The following is an 18087-nucleotide window of genomic DNA, read 5'->3' on the forward strand; positions in this document are numbered from 1 at the left end:
ATACTACTCCATCCATCACAACCTAATTAGTTTGCTTTAATTATTTTAATGTGCATGAAACATTGTAAATAAACATTATATGTGTAACAATTTAACATGAGATTTACTTAAATGCTAATTTTCTATTTAGATATTAATTGCTAGTTAGGTATTATTATCAGAATCTACTCTATATAAGATCCATGTGGATAAGTGTTTTTCCTCTCTCACCTATCTTTACATCTCTAACACCTAGAACATGACTTGGCATGTGTTAATTGCTCAGTAATTATTTGAAATGTTAATGGATGGTGCAAGCATGTATTAAATAATAACCAACTGATGGCTTCAGTGAATCTGTTGTCTTCTTTTGCAGAGGGTTTGGTTTCTTTTTCTAAGAATATCAAAATAGGAACAATTGTTAAAACTACTGTGAATGAAAGGTCATTATATTCATCCTATTTTAAAGAAAAAGTGCTTTTTATATGGGTAAGTTATACAATCTTCTGCTTTGAAGAAAACTTCTGCTGTCAAACTGACTTTGGTAAAAGTGTTTGATATGCCTGACCCAGATTTTAATTATGAACTTCCAGATGAGTCATTATTTCATTGGGAACATTTATCCTACCTGTTTCCACCACTTCCTCTGGGGAGTTTAATCTAAATTCTGATAATACCAAAAAGGGTAGAACTTGTTTTGTTCTTATTATTAGTTAGCTTAAATGAGTTCCTTTGAAGGTATTCTTTTATTTGAAACACAATAATTCTGACTTTTAAAATTAAAGTAAGCTGTCAATACATAATTCAGTATTGATATCACAGTTCTTTTTCAATGGTACAAAGCGCTGCTATTAACAGTGAAGTTCATGAGCATCCAAGCCTAACTATATGTGACTATAGACACTGTCCTGCCTATTTCTTTCTTTTTTGATATTCTTATGTTTTTTATATATTGTATTCCTAACTTTGTTTATTTTCCTATTTCAAATCAGAAAAGTAAAAGAATAGCAAATTAAAAGAATAAAGAAAGTCCATGAGACTTACAGGATAAAACAAATTGATATATGCATCATGGGACTTCTAGTAAAAGAAGTGAGAAAAGGGCAATAAAACTGACTTAAACAAATAATGTTGTAACCTTCCCAATTCTGGGGAGGGAAAAGGACATCCAGATTCATGAAGCCCATAAGATACAAACAGGAAGAAACTTAAGAACTTTAAAAAGTCTATATTGAGACACATTGTAATCAAACTGTCAAAAGTCAAAGACACAGAGAGAATTTTGAGAGCTGCAGGGGTAAAATAACTCATCAGTTACAACAGGAGTCTTTACCACATAAGACTATCTGAAGATTTCTTAACAATAACCTATCTGGCAGAACAGAAGGGAGAGGGATGATATATTAAAAGTGAGGAAAGAAAATAAAAGCCAATCAAAACTAATGTACTCAGCCAAACTCTCCTTCAAAAATGATGACAAGATACATTCCCAGACAAACAAAAGCTGAGAAAATATGTAACCACTAGATCTTGTTGGCAATAATGCCATAGGGAATCTTTCAAGCTGAAAAGAAAGAATACTAAAACAGAATTATTAAGAATGTTTGTTAATGTATTCATATTATAAATTTGTTAATGGATTCACAATACAAAAATATAAATTTTGTTATCAATAACATGAAGTATATGGGGAAAGAAATAAAAGTAAAGAGTTTATATTTGTGATTGCCGCTAAAGTTTTATCAGTTTAAAATAGACTATTATAACTATACTACCTTTTATGTAATCCTCATGGTATGTGAGGTATCCTTGATGTCTCAGATGGTAAAGAATCTGCCTGCAATGTAGGAGACCTGGTTCAGTCCCTGGGTCAGGAAAAACCTTTGGAGAAGGAAATAGAAACCCACACCAGCATTCACGCCTGGAGAATTCCATGGACGAGGAGCCTGGTGGGCTATAGTCCATGGGATCACAAAGAGTTAGGCATGATTGAGCAACGAACACACTTTCATGATATATATGTGCTCAATCACTCAGTTGTGCCTGATTCTTTTCAACCCCAGGGACTACCAGTCTCCTCTGTCCATAGAATTTTCCAGGCAAGAACACTGGAATTGGTTGCCATTTCTCCTCTAGATTATCTTCCCCACCCAAGGATTGAATCTGTGTCTCTTGCATCTCTTGCATTGGCAGGCAGATTCTGTACTTTTGAGGCACCTGAGAAGCCCCTTAATACTCATGGTAGCCACCATATAAACGATACAAAGAACATTGCCAGAAAAAAATTAACAAAGCACATAGGAAGACAAAAGAGGAAAAGAGGAGAAAAAGAACTGCAATAGAGACAGAGAACAATTAAAAATATGGCAATAGTAAATCTTTTCCAATCAATACTTACTTTAAACATAAATGAACCAAACTATTCAATCAAAAGTCATAGGGTTATTCACTTAATTTTGCAGCAGAAATTAATACAATATTGTAAAGCAATTATACTTCAATAATTTAAAAAGCATTAAGAAACAATGTGGTAGATGAATAATAAGGTAAGACCACATTATATGCTGTCTATAAGAGATTCACTTTAAAATTAAGGACATATATGCATTGAAAGTGGATGGATAGAAAAATATTTTCCATGTAAATGGTAACCAAATAAAAAACAAAATAGACTTTAAGCCTAACATAGTCACATGGGACAATAAAGAACATTACATAATGATAAAATATATAAAAGATATATATATATATATATATATATATCTTCCAGTTCATCAGAAAGATATAACAATTATAAATGTATGTATGCTTTGATGTATGTACCCAACATCAAAGCACATAAATATACAAAGTAAATATTAACAAAACTGACAAAACTGAAAGAAATAGCAATACAATAATAGTAGGTTACTTCAATACCCCAATTTAAACAATGGATAGAATACCCAGACAGAAAAATCAATATGGAAACACCATATCTGAACAACACTATAAACCAATTGGCCTAACAGACAAATACAGAACATCCCACTCAACAGCAACAGAGTACATGTTTTCCCCAAGTACAAATGGGATATTTTCCAGAATAGACACATGTCAGGCCACAAAACAACCATTATCAAATCTAAAGTTGAAATCATACCTAATTTTTTTTTGATTGCAATGGTATGAAACTATAAGTCAATAACAGAAGGAAAATTGGAAAACTAATAAATATGTGGAAGTTAAGCAACATACTCTAAACAACCAATGGATCTAAGAAGAAATCAAAAGGAAAATCAGAAAATGTCTTGAGAGAAATGAAAATAAAATCATAATAAATAAAAACTTATGGGATTTGGGAAAAGCAGTGCTAAGAGGGAAATTTATAGCAATAAGTGATTACATTAAAAAAAATAGGAACTTCCCTGGTGATTCAGCAGTTAAGAATCCAGTTTTCAATGCAGGGGATGAAGGTTTGATCCCTGGTCAGGGAAATGCAATCACACACACTAACAAAGAAGCTCATGCACCTCAATTACAGAGCCCAAAGGTTTGGATCCCACATGTACTGTAACTAATGAGCCCTCATGCTCTGGGGCCTGCACAGCATGACTAGAGAGAAGCTTGTGCACCACAATAAAAGATCTTGTGGCACTGCAAGGAAGACCCCATGTGCAACAACTAAGACCCAAAACAGTAATAAATAAATAAATATTTTTAAAAGAAAATATATCTGAAATTAACAACCTAAACTTATACCTCAAGGAAGTAGAAAAGAGCAAAATAAGGTCAAAGTTAGCATAAATAAATAAATAGTAAAGATAAGAGTAGAAATAAAACAGAGACTAAGAAAACAATAGGAAAAGACAACATAAGTAAGACTGTTTTTTGAAAAGATTGAGCAATGGACAAACTTTCAGTTAGACTAAGAAAAACAAAAAGGAGATTCAAATTAATAAAATCAGAAATGAAATAGGAGACAGAAAAACCGAGGCACAGAAATTTTAAAATGATGTTAAGAAACCACATGATTAATTAGAACCCCAAATTGAATTACCTAGAAGGAATGGGTAAATTCCTAAATACATCTAACTTATCAAGACTGAATCATGAAGAAATAAAAACTCTGAAAAGAGTAAGGAGATGGAGTTAGTAATCCCAACAAAAGAAAGGTCAAGACCAGATGGCTTCACTAGTGACTAAGGCTTTAAAGAAAAATTTATGTCACTCCAACTCTGCTGCTGCTAAATTTCTTCAGTCGTGTCCAATTCTTTGTGACCCCATAGACTGTAGCCTGTGTCAAGTACAAATTGGCACTTACCAAGAGCATTGCCAACGACTGAGCAACAATGGCATTTGCCATCTGCCTCTAATGGAGATTGAACCCTGTGCTGCTATAGCTGTTGAGCTTCAACTACTCCTGAGGGAGCTCAGGGTGGAGTGAGACACTCTGTGTTCCAGCAGATCTGGTGGGACAAGTCTTTAGATAGTTGGATGTTGTTAGGAACAGATTTTATGATCTCAACCCTTGCATCTCCTTATATTTAGAGAAGCACTAAATCCCTTCATGGTGACATCAGATCTTCATGACTAACAAGAAACCTTTCGTAAAATGAGTGTTTAATAGTGCTGAACTTCCCCGTCACCAAAGCCTTATATATTGATCTTCCCCCTTGTCACTTTGGAGCAGTCTCTCAGAGATATCTGAGATGCTGTCTCCCAGGCTGCAGGCCCCATTTTGCCCCAAATAAAACTTAATTCTCAACTCTCAAGTTATGCAAATTTTCAGTCTTCATCTGCCATGCTCCTCTGTCCATGGATTCCTCAGGCAGGAATATCAGAGTGCGTTGCCATTTCCTCCTCCAGGGGATCTTCCCAAGCCGGGAGTCAAACCTGCATCTCCTGCATTGCAGGCAGAGTCATTACTGCTGAGTCACCAGGGAAGCCTGTCAATCCTACTCAAACTCCTCCAAATAATTGAAGAGGAGGGGACAGGATAAGCTCATTTTATGAGGCCAGCATTGCCCTGATGCAAATTCCAGACAGAGACACTATAGGAAAAATATCATAGGCCAGTATATCCCTGATGAATGTAGATGGCAAAGTTCTCAAAACAAAAATTAGTAAACTGAACTCAACAGCACATATACCATGATCAAATAGGATAAATTCCTGGCATGTAAGGACAGTTTAACATTAAAAAAATTAATATATGTACTACACCAAAAGACAGAATGGTGGGGAAAAAATCATATGATCATCTCGATAGATGCAGAAAAAGCATTGACAAAATTTGGCATACTTTTGAGAGAAATATCTCAACAAATTATGTATAGAAAAAATGTACCACAACATAATAAAGGACATATACTTTAAGCCCATAGTTGACATCATACTCAATAATTAGAAGCTGAAAACTTTTTCATTAAGATTAGGGATAAGGTTAAGGATACCCTCTCTTGCCACTTCTATTCAGTATAGTACTGTGAAACCAAGCCAAAATAGTAAAAATAAGTAAAAGGCATCCAAGTCTAAAGGAAAGTGCAAATGATCTGTATGCACATGACATGATCCTATGTGTAGATAACCCTAAAGTAGTTTTTTATGGAGACAAAAACCCAACTGTTAGAATTAACAAGCAAATTCATAAATTTTATAGACCATAAATAATCAATGTACAGAAACCAGTTGTATTTCCATACAGCAACAATGAATCATGCAAAAAGGAAAATTTTTAAGAAACCAATCTTATTTACAATAGCACCAAAAGGAAAAATTCTTAGGAACAATGCTAACCAAAGAAGTGAAAGACTTGGACACTGAAAACTGCAAAACATTGATGTAAGAAATTAAACAAGACACAGGCAAATGTAAAGACACCCCCTGTTCATGGGTTGGAAGACATAATATTATTAAAGTACCCACATGACTAAAGCCGTCTATAGACTTAAAGCAATTCTCATCAGCTTCCAAATGTCATTGAAACAGAAATAGAGAAAAAATTCCTAAAACTTATACAGAATTGCAAAAACAATCTTGAGAAAGAACAAAGTTGGAAATGTCCCACTTCCTAATTGCAAAATGTATTACAAGGCTACACTATTTAGAACAGTATAGCGCTGGCATAAAGGCATACATAATAGATCAATAGAACAGAAATCAATCCCCACACATACAGTCAACTGATTTTTGACAAGGGTGCCAAGAATACACAATGGAGAAGGGATCATCTCTTCAACAACTGGTGTTACAAAAACTGGATATTCCCATTGCAAAGCAATAACTTGCATTTTTATTTTATACCATACATAAAAATCAACTGAAAATGGATTAAACACTTATATTTAACATCTAAAACTATAAATTGCCTAAAAGAAAACAGGTGAAAATTTTGACATTGATCTCGACAATGATTTCTTGGATATAACACCAAAAGCACAGACAATAAAAGACAAAATAGAAAAGTGGGACCACATCAAACTAAACGGCTTATGTCATAACAAAGGAAACAATCAACAGAGTGAAAAGGTGGAAGCAGCATGGGAGAAAATGTTTTTGTATCAAGTATCTGATACAGGATTAGTTTTTAAGTATATAAGGAACTAGTACAATTCAATTAAAAAAAAAAAACAGTTTGATGCATGATACTGGATGCTCGGGGCTGGTGCACTGAGATGACCCAGAGGGATTGTAGGGGGAGGGAGGAGGGAAAGGGGTTCAGGATGGGGAACACATGTATACCTGTGGCAGATTCATGTTGATGTATGGCAAAACCAATACAATATTGTAAAGTAATTAACCTCCAATTAAAATAAATAAATTTATATATTAAAAAAAAAACAAATAACCTGATTACAAAATGGGCAATGGACCTGAACATATTTCTTTTTTTTAAGAAAACATACAAATGGTCAAAAAATGCTCAACATCACTAATTTTCAGGGAAATACAAATAAAAACAATGAGTTATTACACACCTGTTAGGATGGCTATTATGAAAATAAAAGATAACAAGAGTTGGCAAAGACATAGAGAAATTGGAACCCTTGTGCACTCTTCCTGGAAATGTATGATGAAATAGTACAACAGTTGTGGAAATAGTATGGACATTCCTCAAAAAATTAAAATTAGAATTACCATGTGATCTGGAAATTCCACATCTGGTATATCTAAAGAATTGAAATAAGGATATTGAATAGATGTCTTCATGTCCATGTTTATAGCAGCATTATTTATAAAAAAGCAAGATATGGAAATGACCCAGTTGTCTATTCACATATGAATAGGCAAAGAAAATAGTATATATATACAAATGAAAGAATATTGTTCAACCTTTAAAAAGAAGAAATTTCTGCTGTTTGTGACAGGATGAATGGACCTGGAGGACATTAAGCTAAGTGAAAAAAACCTGCTTAGAGAATGATAATTCATGACTTCACATGTATAAGTTTTCTAAAGTAGTCAAATTCATAGTAGTAGAGAATACAATAGCAATTGCCAAGACTGCAAGTGGAAGAAATGAGTTGTAAAATGGGCATAAACTTTCAGTTATACTAAGTGAAAAAATTCTAGTGATCTGCTTTGCAACATAATACCAAGAGCTAACAATACAGTATTGTGCCCTAAAAAAAAAAAAAAAAAAAAAAGTGTTGAGAGTAAAACTCAAATTAAGTGTTTTTACCACCAAAACCAAACACGGAGTCCAATAAAACTTTGGGAAATGTTGGATATGTCTATTATCCTCATTGTGGTGGTGCATGGGTGTTTGCCTATGTCCAAACTCATAAAATTGAATACATTGAATATGAACAATTCTCTGTATCTCAATCATATTTCAATAAAAATGTTAAAAAATAAATTCTATCTAAAATAATGAAATGTTTAACAGTGGAAATGTATACAAAAGTAGTTGTGATATTTCTTTAAATTTAATGCTGACCACAATACTTTGTAATTTTCCTTTCAAAAACTGGATTTTCCCAGCATGACACTCAGTACTGGCATCAGTAACAGACACTTGAAAACACTCATGCCAAGGAGTTAACAGGAAATATCTTGGCAAATTCAGAGTCAAAAGGAAAGCAGAGAATTGTCAGAACACATATCGTGTTTCTCAGAATTATCTGTGTCATGTTGGAAGTTTTTATACGGAAGTGTGTGTTGACACTAATGATTAAGGCCAGGATTCCTACAATTGACAGGAAAATGACCTATAAATAATGACTTGTGATGGACTTGTCATACAGTCATTAAGTGAAATATTCTAGTACCAGTTTCCTCCCTTTGGTATCCCAGTTTCCGGCTTCTGTGAAGTACTTTTCCTTTGTAAAGATCACTCATTTTATCTGAGACCATCAAGTTTTCTTTGGGCTTTATCAAATGATAATTTCATTCTCTCTTTTAGTAGATAACAATGTCAAATGGAGTTTCTTGAGCCTTTTTGGAACACATTTTGCTTGCACAGAAATTTTCTCTGGAGAGCTTCTTGTTTCTCGGTTTATAAAAAGCAAAATAAATTCTTGAAATGTTGAAAGTTTATTTTTTTTAAGTTTAAGATAAAAGCTAATTGTTATGCATTATTAAGCAATCAGTTTGCCAATTTTTCATATAACACAAATATTTTTCTAATAAATTAAGTTCAGTGTAACTTCTGAGAAAATGGTATTCAGAAATTATTTCACTGTTAAAATTCCATCATTTTACCGTGTATCTTGCACGTGTGTGTTCGTGTGTTAATGAAATATAAATTTCTGGAAAAATCATTTTATTAAGTAAACACTAGGTCAGAGTTTCTCCAACTGAGGACTGCAACTGTCAAGGGTCATAGGGCAGTAACATTAGGGAGATAAAGGAAGATGTCATTCTCTTTGAGTCCCTAGGAAGTGCAACAGGCTTCTCCTCTCCTTTGTCATTGCTCCTTTTCATCCCAAAAGACACTTTTGTGGACCAGTGGCCTACTCTTTTTCTTCCTTCTTTCCTTCCTCCTTCACCCTTTTCTTCCTTCCCTGTCTTCATGTTTATGTTTGGGGGATTAAGTGGAAAACTAAGTGGTAAGCACTATCTTCTAAGTCCACAAGCAAGATGCTATGTATTTAGACATGGAGAAAAAATGAGGAATTTGAAATCATCTCACTATGACCACATTATGTTAATTCAGTATATGATGTGATAAAAAGTGACGTGTAATTAAGCCTGAGAAATGCTTACAGAAATTACTCTAACACCAGAGAATTAATAGCCTGTAAATTCTACATTCAATAATTTGTTCATTCTAAATGATAATGTTGAGATAATTCCCTTTTAAAAAACACAAAATGAACAGTTTTAAGACTCCTTTGTGAAAAGGAAAAGTGAAAGTCATTCATTCGTGTCTGACTCTTTATGATTCCATGGAATTCTCCAGGCCAGAATGCTGGAGTGAGTAGTCTTTCCCTTCTTCAGGGGATCTTCCCAACCCAGGGATTGAACCCAGGTCTCCCACATTGCAGGAGGATTCTTTACCAGCTGAGCCACAAGGGAAGCTCCCTCTGTAAATAACCTCATATTAAGTGATATCTAACAAAGAAACAACATACTGGTTTTGAATCAGTATTTAGAAGTTCAGAGGTTAAAGTCACCTTAGAAACATTTCATAATCAGTGAAATTTGTGAGAGTGAATTTGAGAGAGTTTAAGGCAAATAAGACTTGACTATGTTTGCATGGCCAAAACTAAAACTAATCTCTAAATGAGTGAGATTCTGATGCAACATGTATGTCCCATAAGACAATATGAATGATGAGATTAGGGTGGATATTTCCCTGGTATTGGCCATTTCTGTTCTCTTTCTGCCATCTCTCTACATTCTCTTTGTACTACTTGTATATCGATGGATATTGCTGGGTGGTTTAACTTAGAGGCTGGAAAATATGAAAAGAGGAATAAGTCATAGCCCAGCATTTTAAAAAATACAGTTATGATGAAGAGACAACATGAGTGAACAGGAAAAAGAAGGCAAAACACCAGATGGTGAAGTCCAGTCCCTTCCAGCTGAGTCCCAGTTGGTGTCTCTCTCTCCTATATCTTTATGTCTTGAACCATTATCATCGAGGTTGCAGAAAAAACATATAGAGCACCTCTTTGAACTATACTCTTTCACTACTTAAAATTATCAATACGTATCCCTTCAGAAAGAGTCTAGAAGCACTTAGGTAAGCAGCACTAAACTAAAGTATGAGACTTCCCTTTGCCCATCCTCCAAATTTGTTTTCCAGCTTTATGTCTCACTGTTCACCTATATTCAGCTAAACTACATGGCCCACTACTGCCTGAACATAATTATTTTTAAAAATTTGCCTCATGTTCCTGATTATGACATGTTATGTTGGATGACTTCTCTTTATTTCTGTCTATAAAAATTTTGCCATGAACCACAATGTAGGTTGAATGGTGCCCTTTTTATAAAGCTTTATTGTTAAGTCGGGAGTGATCTTATGGTGCCCAGAACATCCTTAGAATTATAGGTACATATTTTGAAGCACTTGGCATATTTCTCTCTTAACTATATTTCTTTTATTTCTCCTAAGAACTAGAAATATCGACCACTCATTCACTCATATTATTTGGAAAAATACCTAGTATAGGTTTCATCATAGAAAACTTGGAAACTAATTTAAAAAATATTAGTTAGGAAGTTAATACTTATCTGGTCAAACTTCTTATTCAATAAATTCAGTAAAAAAGCAAGAGGATAGTTGGTTTCCTTTTTGAGCAGTTATAATCAAAGAAAATATTTAGGTAAACAGCATTAGGTAAGCAAAAATTTTTCAGAATGAAAAAATGAAACATGAGCCATACAAAATTTTTTTACAGTTGGTTTTCATATCTCTTTTTAAAATTAATTTATTCTTTTATTGAAGGATAATTGCTTTACAGAATTTTACTGTTTTCTGTCAAACCTCAACATGAATCATCCATAGGCATACACGTATTTTTAGTTGGATATAATTTTTAAAAAAATTACTCTGCAAAGGAGCAAATGAAATGTCAAGCTACAGCCTGGGAGGTGGTCCTAAGATGGTGGAGAAATAGGACAGAGAGACCACATTCTCGCCCATAAATTCATTGAAATATCATTTGAACACTGAGTAAATTCCACAAAACAACTTCTGAACACTGGTGGAGGACACCAGGCACCCAGAAAGGCAGCCTGTTGCCTTCAAAAGGAGTTTGTCTTTGAAAATATAGAAGATAAAAAGAGAGACAAAAGAATTAGGGATGGAGATCCACCCTGGGGAGGTAGTCGTGAAAGAGGAGACGTTTCCAAACACCAGGAAACCCTCTCACCAGCGGGTCTGTGGGGAGTTTTGGAATCTCAGAGGGCAACATAACTGGGAGCAAAAAATAAATAAAACCCACAGATTACACGCCTAACCACAACTCCCAGCTAAAAAGTAACCCAGATGCTTGCTTATGCCACCAGCAAGTGGGGGTTGATCAGGGAGGCATGGGCTGCATTGCTCAGGGTAATGACCTGGCCTGAATGCCCTGAGGACAATCTGAGGGAGCTAACTTGAGTTAGCAACCCAAACCGTGGGATAGCCAGAGGGGAAAAAAAAAAAAAAGAAAGAGAGACAGACACAGAACTTTCCTGCGAAAAGCACTAACCTAAGGCACTGCCAGGCCCGTTCACAGAACAAAGGACTGAACGAATACCAGAGGAGAGCTAGCCAGCTCTGGACCAGCCCATCCCCCGCTGGAGACCGGGAGGCAGATGGGCGACAGCCAAAGCCAGTGAGAGGCATCCTCTACCAAACTGCAAGCAGGCTCCCAGTTGCTAACCAAGTCTTCCTGGGATCCTGGATGGTTGACATCTGCCAGGAGAGCTGCAGTCAGAGATCGGCTCCCCAGAGGAGACATATGGCACACCTGAGACGGTGCTTCCGCTGCATATCCAGAAAACCGAGTGGCTGGGACCAGGGAGGTGATAAGATGCACTGCACCTAAGGAGAGTGTGCTCACCAAACACCTGGTCGCCTAACCTGATCGGACCTGCGAAAGGCACAAAGCTCAGGCCCAACCAACTGTGCCTCTGTGGAGTACCCAAGAACATGAACCCGAGTGGCTTAGATCTGGGAAGTGCATGCAACCCAGGGCCCACTGTAGACAGTTCTCCTGCAGAGCAACCTGGAGCTTGAGCAGTGTAGACTGGGAAAGCACATATGCTGTGAGTGGGGACAAACCCAGTGTGGCCCAGACACTGTGAGCACTCCCTACACATGCCAGTGATATTTGTTTAAGGTGTTCTTCCCCACAGGACAACTGAACATGTGAGCCTAAATAAGTGATCACCTCCACCCCTTTTTGTCAGGGCGGAAATTAGACACTGAAGAGACTTGCAAACAGAAGAAGCCAAAATAAACAGAGGGAACTGCTTGGGAAGTGACAGGTGCAAAAGATTTAAAACCTGTAGTTAGTTCTTTGGAAGGGGCCTATAGACCTCGAGAAGTATAAGCTGGAACAAGGAACTATCTGAAACAACTGACCCCACACTGCATGCAACAGCTCCAGAGAAATTCCTAGATATATTTTACTACCATCATTTGTATATATATATATATATATATATATATATATATATATATATATATATATACATATTTATTTTTAAGCTCCTTATTACTCCATTAATTTTCATTTTTGTAACTTACTATTACCTTGCCAAAAAAAAACTTCATTTTTAAAGCAAATTTCATATATATTTTTTATATTTTTGTGATTTTTTTGTTATTGTATTTTTGAGAGTCTAATCTCTACTCTAGATTTTTAATATTGAATTTTGGTATTTGTTGTCAATTTTGTACCTTTAAGAATCCAATCTTCAGTACCAATTTTTACTTAGGAATGTGATTACTGGCTTGATTGCCCTCTCCCCCTTTTGACTTTCCTTTTTCTCCCTCAGGTCACCTCTATCTCCTCCCTGCACCTTCTCTTCTCTACCCAATTGTGTGAATCTCTTTGGGTATTTTGGGCTGTGGGAAACACTTAGGGAACTGATTACTAGCTAGATCTGTCTCTCTCTTTTTTACTTCCCCTCTTCTCCTCCTGGTCACCTCTATCTCCTTCCTCTGTCTTCTCTTCTCTATGTAACTCCGTGAACCTCTCTGGGTGTTCCAGGCTGTGGAGAGCACATAGGGAATTGATTACTGGCTAGACTGATCTAGACTGATCTCTCCCCTTTTGATTCCCCCTCTTCTCCTCTTCATCACCTCCATTTCCCGCCTCCCTCTTCTCTTCTCTATGTAACTCTGCGAACCTCTCTGGGTGTCCTTCACTGTGGAGAGTCTTTTCTCCATTAACCTAGAGGTTTTATCATCAGTGCTGTATGGATGGAGAAGTCTTGAGGCTACTGTAAGAATAAGACTGAAAACCAGAGACAGGAGGCTGAAATACAAAACTTGAGAACATCAGAACACTTCTGACTCTAGGGAACATTAATTGACAAGAGCTCATCCAAAAGCCTACACACCTACACTGAAACCAAGCTCTACCCAAGAGCCAACAAGTTCCAGAGCAAGACATACCATGTTAATTCTCCAGCAGTGCTGGAACATAGCCCTGAACATTAATACACAGGCTGCCCAAAGTCACACCGAACCCATAGACACCTCAAAACTCACTACTGGACACTTCATTGCACTACAGAGAGAAGAGATCCAACTCCACCCACCAGAATATTGACACAAGCTTCCCTAACCAGGAAACCTTGAAAAGCCAAACTTGTAACCCCACCCACAGGGAGGAACCTCCAAAATAAAGAGGAACCACAAACTTCCAGCATACAGTAAAGTCATCCCAAACATGGCAATCAAAACAAGATGAAAAGACAGAAATATTCATCAGGTAAAGGAATATGATAAATGCCCACCAAGCCAAACAAAAGAGGAGGAGATAGAGAGTCTATCTGAAAAATAATTCAGAATAATGATATTAAAAATGATCCAAAATCTTGAAAACAAAATGGAGTTACAGATAAATAATCTGGAGACAAGGATTGAGATGATGCAAGAAATGTTTGACAAAGACCTAGAAGAAATTAAAAAATGGGTGAATCAATAATGAATAATGCAATAACTGAGATCAAAAACTCTGGAGGGAACCAACAGTAGAATAACTGAGGCAGAAGATAGGATAAGCGAGGTGGACGATAGAATGGAGGAAATAAATGAAGCAGAGAGGAAGAAAGAAAAATAGAATTAAAAGAAATGAGGACAACCTCAGAGACCTGTGGGACAATGTCAAACGCCCTAACATTCGAATTATAGGAGTCCCAGAAGAAGACGACTAAAAGAACGACTGTGAAAAAATACTTGAGGAGACAATAGTTGAAAACTTCCCTAAAACGGGGAAGGAAATAGCCACCCAAGTCCAAGAAATCCAGAGAGTCCCAAACAAGATAAACCCCAGGCAAAATACACCAAGATACATTTTAATCAAATTAATGTAGATCAAACACAAAGAAAAAAATATTAAAAGCAGCAAGGAAAAAACAACAAATAACACACAAGAGGATTCCCATAAAGATAACAGCTGATCTTTCAGCTGAAATTCTTCAGGCCAGAAGGGAATGGCAAGACATATTTAAGTGAAGAAAGAGAAAAAGCTACAGCCCTGATTATTGTATCCAGCAAGGATCTCATTCAAATATGAAGGAGTATTCAAAAGCTTTACAGACAAGCAAAAGCTGAGAGAATTCAGCACCACCAAACCAACACTTCAACAACTGCTAAAGGATCTTCTCTAGACAGGAAACACAGAAAAGGTGTATAAACTCGAACCCAAAACAACAAAGTAAATGGCAAGGGGATCATACTTATCAATAATCACCTAGAATGTAAATGGGTTGAATGACCCAACCGAAAGACAAAGACTGACTGAATGGATACAAAAACAAGACCCCTATGTATGTTGTCTATAAGAGACCCACCTCAAAACAAGAGACACAAACAGACTGAAAGTGAAGGGCTGGAAAAAGATATTTTATGCAAATGGAAACCAAAAGAAGGCAGGAGTAGCAATACTCATATCAGATAAAATAGACTCTGAAATAAAAGGCTGTGAAAAGAGACAAAGGACATTACATAATGATCAAAGGGTCAATACAAGAAGAAGATATAACAATTATAAATATATATGCACTCAACATAGGAGCACCACAATATGTAAGACAAATGCTAACAAGTATGAAAGGGGAAATTAACAGTAACACAATAATAGTGGGAGACTTTAATACCCCATTCACACCTATGGATAGATCAACTAAATAGAAAACTTTAAATGATACAATGGACCAGTTAGACCTAATTGATATCTATAGGACATTTTACCCAAAACAATGAATTTCACCTTTTTCTCAAGTGCACATGGAACCTTCTCCAGGATAGATCACATCGTAGGCCATAAACCTAGCCTTGGTAAATTAAAAAAAAAAAAAGTTGAAATCATTCCAAGCACCTTTTCTGATCACAGTGCTGTGATTAGATGTCAACAGGAAACAAGCTATTAAAAATATAAACATTTGGAGGCTAAACTGCAAGCTTCTGAATAACCAACAAATCACAGAAGAAATCAAAATATGCATAGAAATGAATGAAATAGACATTTCTCCAAAGAAGACATACGGATGGCTAACAAACACATGAAAAGATGCTCAACATCACTCATTATTAGAGAAATGCAAATCAAAACCACAATGAGGTACCACTTCACACCAGTCAGAATGGCTGCGATCCAAAAATCTGCAAGCAATAAATGCTGGAGAGGGTGTGGAGAAAAGGGAACCCTCCTACACTGTTGGTGGGAATGCAAACTAGTACAGCCACTATGGAGAACAGTGTGGAGATTCCTTAAAAAATTGCAAATAGAATTACCTTATGACCCAGCAATCCCACTACTGGGCATACACACTGAAGAAACCAGAATTGAAAGAGACACATGTACCCCAATGTTCATCGCAGCACTGTTTATAATAGCCAGGACATGGAAACAACCTAGATGTCCATCAGCAGATGAATGGATAAGAAAGCTGTGGTACATATACACAATGGAGTATTACTCAGCCATTAAAAAGAATTCATTTGAATCAGTTCTGATGAGATGGATGAAACTGGAGCCAATTATACAGAGTGAAGTAAGCCAGAAAGAAAAATACCAATACAGTATACTAACACATATATATGGAATTTAGGAAGATGGCAATGACGACCCTGTATGCAAGACAGGAAAAAAGACACAGATGTGTATAACGGACTTTTGGACTCAGAGGGAAAGGGAGAGGGTGGGATGATTTGGGAGAATGGGAATTCTAACATGTATACTGTCATGTAAGAATTGAATCGCCAGTCCATGTCTGACGTAGAGTGCAGCATGCTTGGGGCTGGTGCATGGGGATGACCCAGAGAGATGTTGTGGGAAGGGAGGTGGGAGGGGGGTTCATGTTTGGGAACGCATGTAAGAATTAAAGATTTTAAAATTTAAAAAATAAAAAAAATTAAAAAATTTAAAAAAAAAAAGAAATGAATGAAAATGAAAACACAACAACCCCAAACCATTGGAACTCAGTAAAAGCAGTGCTAAGGGGAAGGTTCATAACAATACAAGCTTACCTCAAGAAACAAGAGAAAAGTCAAATAAATAACCTAACTCTACACCTAAAGCAACTAAAAAAGAAGAAATGAAAACCCCAGGATTGGTAGAAGGAAAGAAATCATAAAAATTAGGGCAGAAATAAATGAAAAAGAAACAAAGGAGACCATAGCAAAAATCAACAAAGCTAAAAGCTGGTTCTTTGAGAAGATAAATAAAATAGACAAACCATTAGCCAGACTCATCAAGAAACAAAAGGAGAAGAATCAAATCAACAAAATTAGAAACAAAAATGGAGAAATCACAACAGACAACACAGAAATACAAAGGATCATGAGACTACTATTAGCAACTATATGCCAATAAAATGGACAACTTGGAAGAAAAGGACAAATTCTTAGAAAAGTATAAATTTCCAAAACTGAACCAGGAAGAAATAAAAAATCTTAACAGACCCATCACAAACACAGAAATCTAAACTGTAATCAGAAATCTTCTAGCAAACAAAAGCCCAGGACCAGATGGCTTCACAGATAAACTACCAAAAATTTAGAGAAGAGCTAACACCTATCCTACTCATACTCTTCCAGAAAATTGCATAGGAAGGTAAACTTCCAAACTCATTCTATGAGGCCACCATCCCCCCACACCAGACAAAGATGTCACAGAAAAAAAAAGAAAACTACAGGCCAATATCACTGATGAACATAGATGCAAAAATCCTTAACAAAATCCTAGCAAGCAGATTCCCAGGGATGTGAGGATTCTTTAATATTTGCAAATCAATGAATGTGATACACCACATTAACAAATTGAAAGGTAAAAACCATATGATTATCTCAATAGATTCAGAGAAAGCCTTTGACAAAATTCAACATCCATTTATGATAAAAAACCCTCTAGAAAGCAGGCAGAAAAGGAACATATCTCAACATAATAAAAGCCATATATGATAAACCCACAGCAAACATTATCCTCAATGGTGAAAAATTGAAAGTGTTTCTGCCAAAGTCGGGAATAAGACAAGGGTGCCCACTCTCACCACTGCTATTCAAGTTTAGCCACAGCAATCAGAGAAGGAAAAGAAATACAAAGAATCCAAATTGGAAAAGAAGTAAAACTCTCACTCTTTGCAGATGACATGATCCTCTACATAGAAAACCATAATGACTCCACCAGAAAATTACTAGAGCTTATCAATGAAAATAGTAAAGTTTCAGGATATAAAATTAACACACAGAAATCCCTTGCATTCCTATACACTAACAATGAGAAAACAGAAAGAGAAATTAAGGAAACAATTCCATTCACCATTGCAATGAAATGAATAAAATACTTAGGAATAAATCTACCTAAAGAAACAAAAGACTTATATATAGAAAACTATAAAAAACTGACCTAAGAAATCAAAGAGGACACAAATAGATGGAGAACTATACCATGTTCATAGATCAGAAGAATCAATATGTGAAAATGATTATACTACCCAAAGCAATCTATAGAT

This window comes from Capra hircus, chromosome 17, assembly GCF_001704415.2.
Source record: "Capra hircus breed San Clemente chromosome 17, ASM170441v1, whole genome shotgun sequence".
NCBI classification, from domain to species: Eukaryota; Metazoa; Chordata; class Mammalia; order Artiodactyla; family Bovidae; genus Capra; species Capra hircus.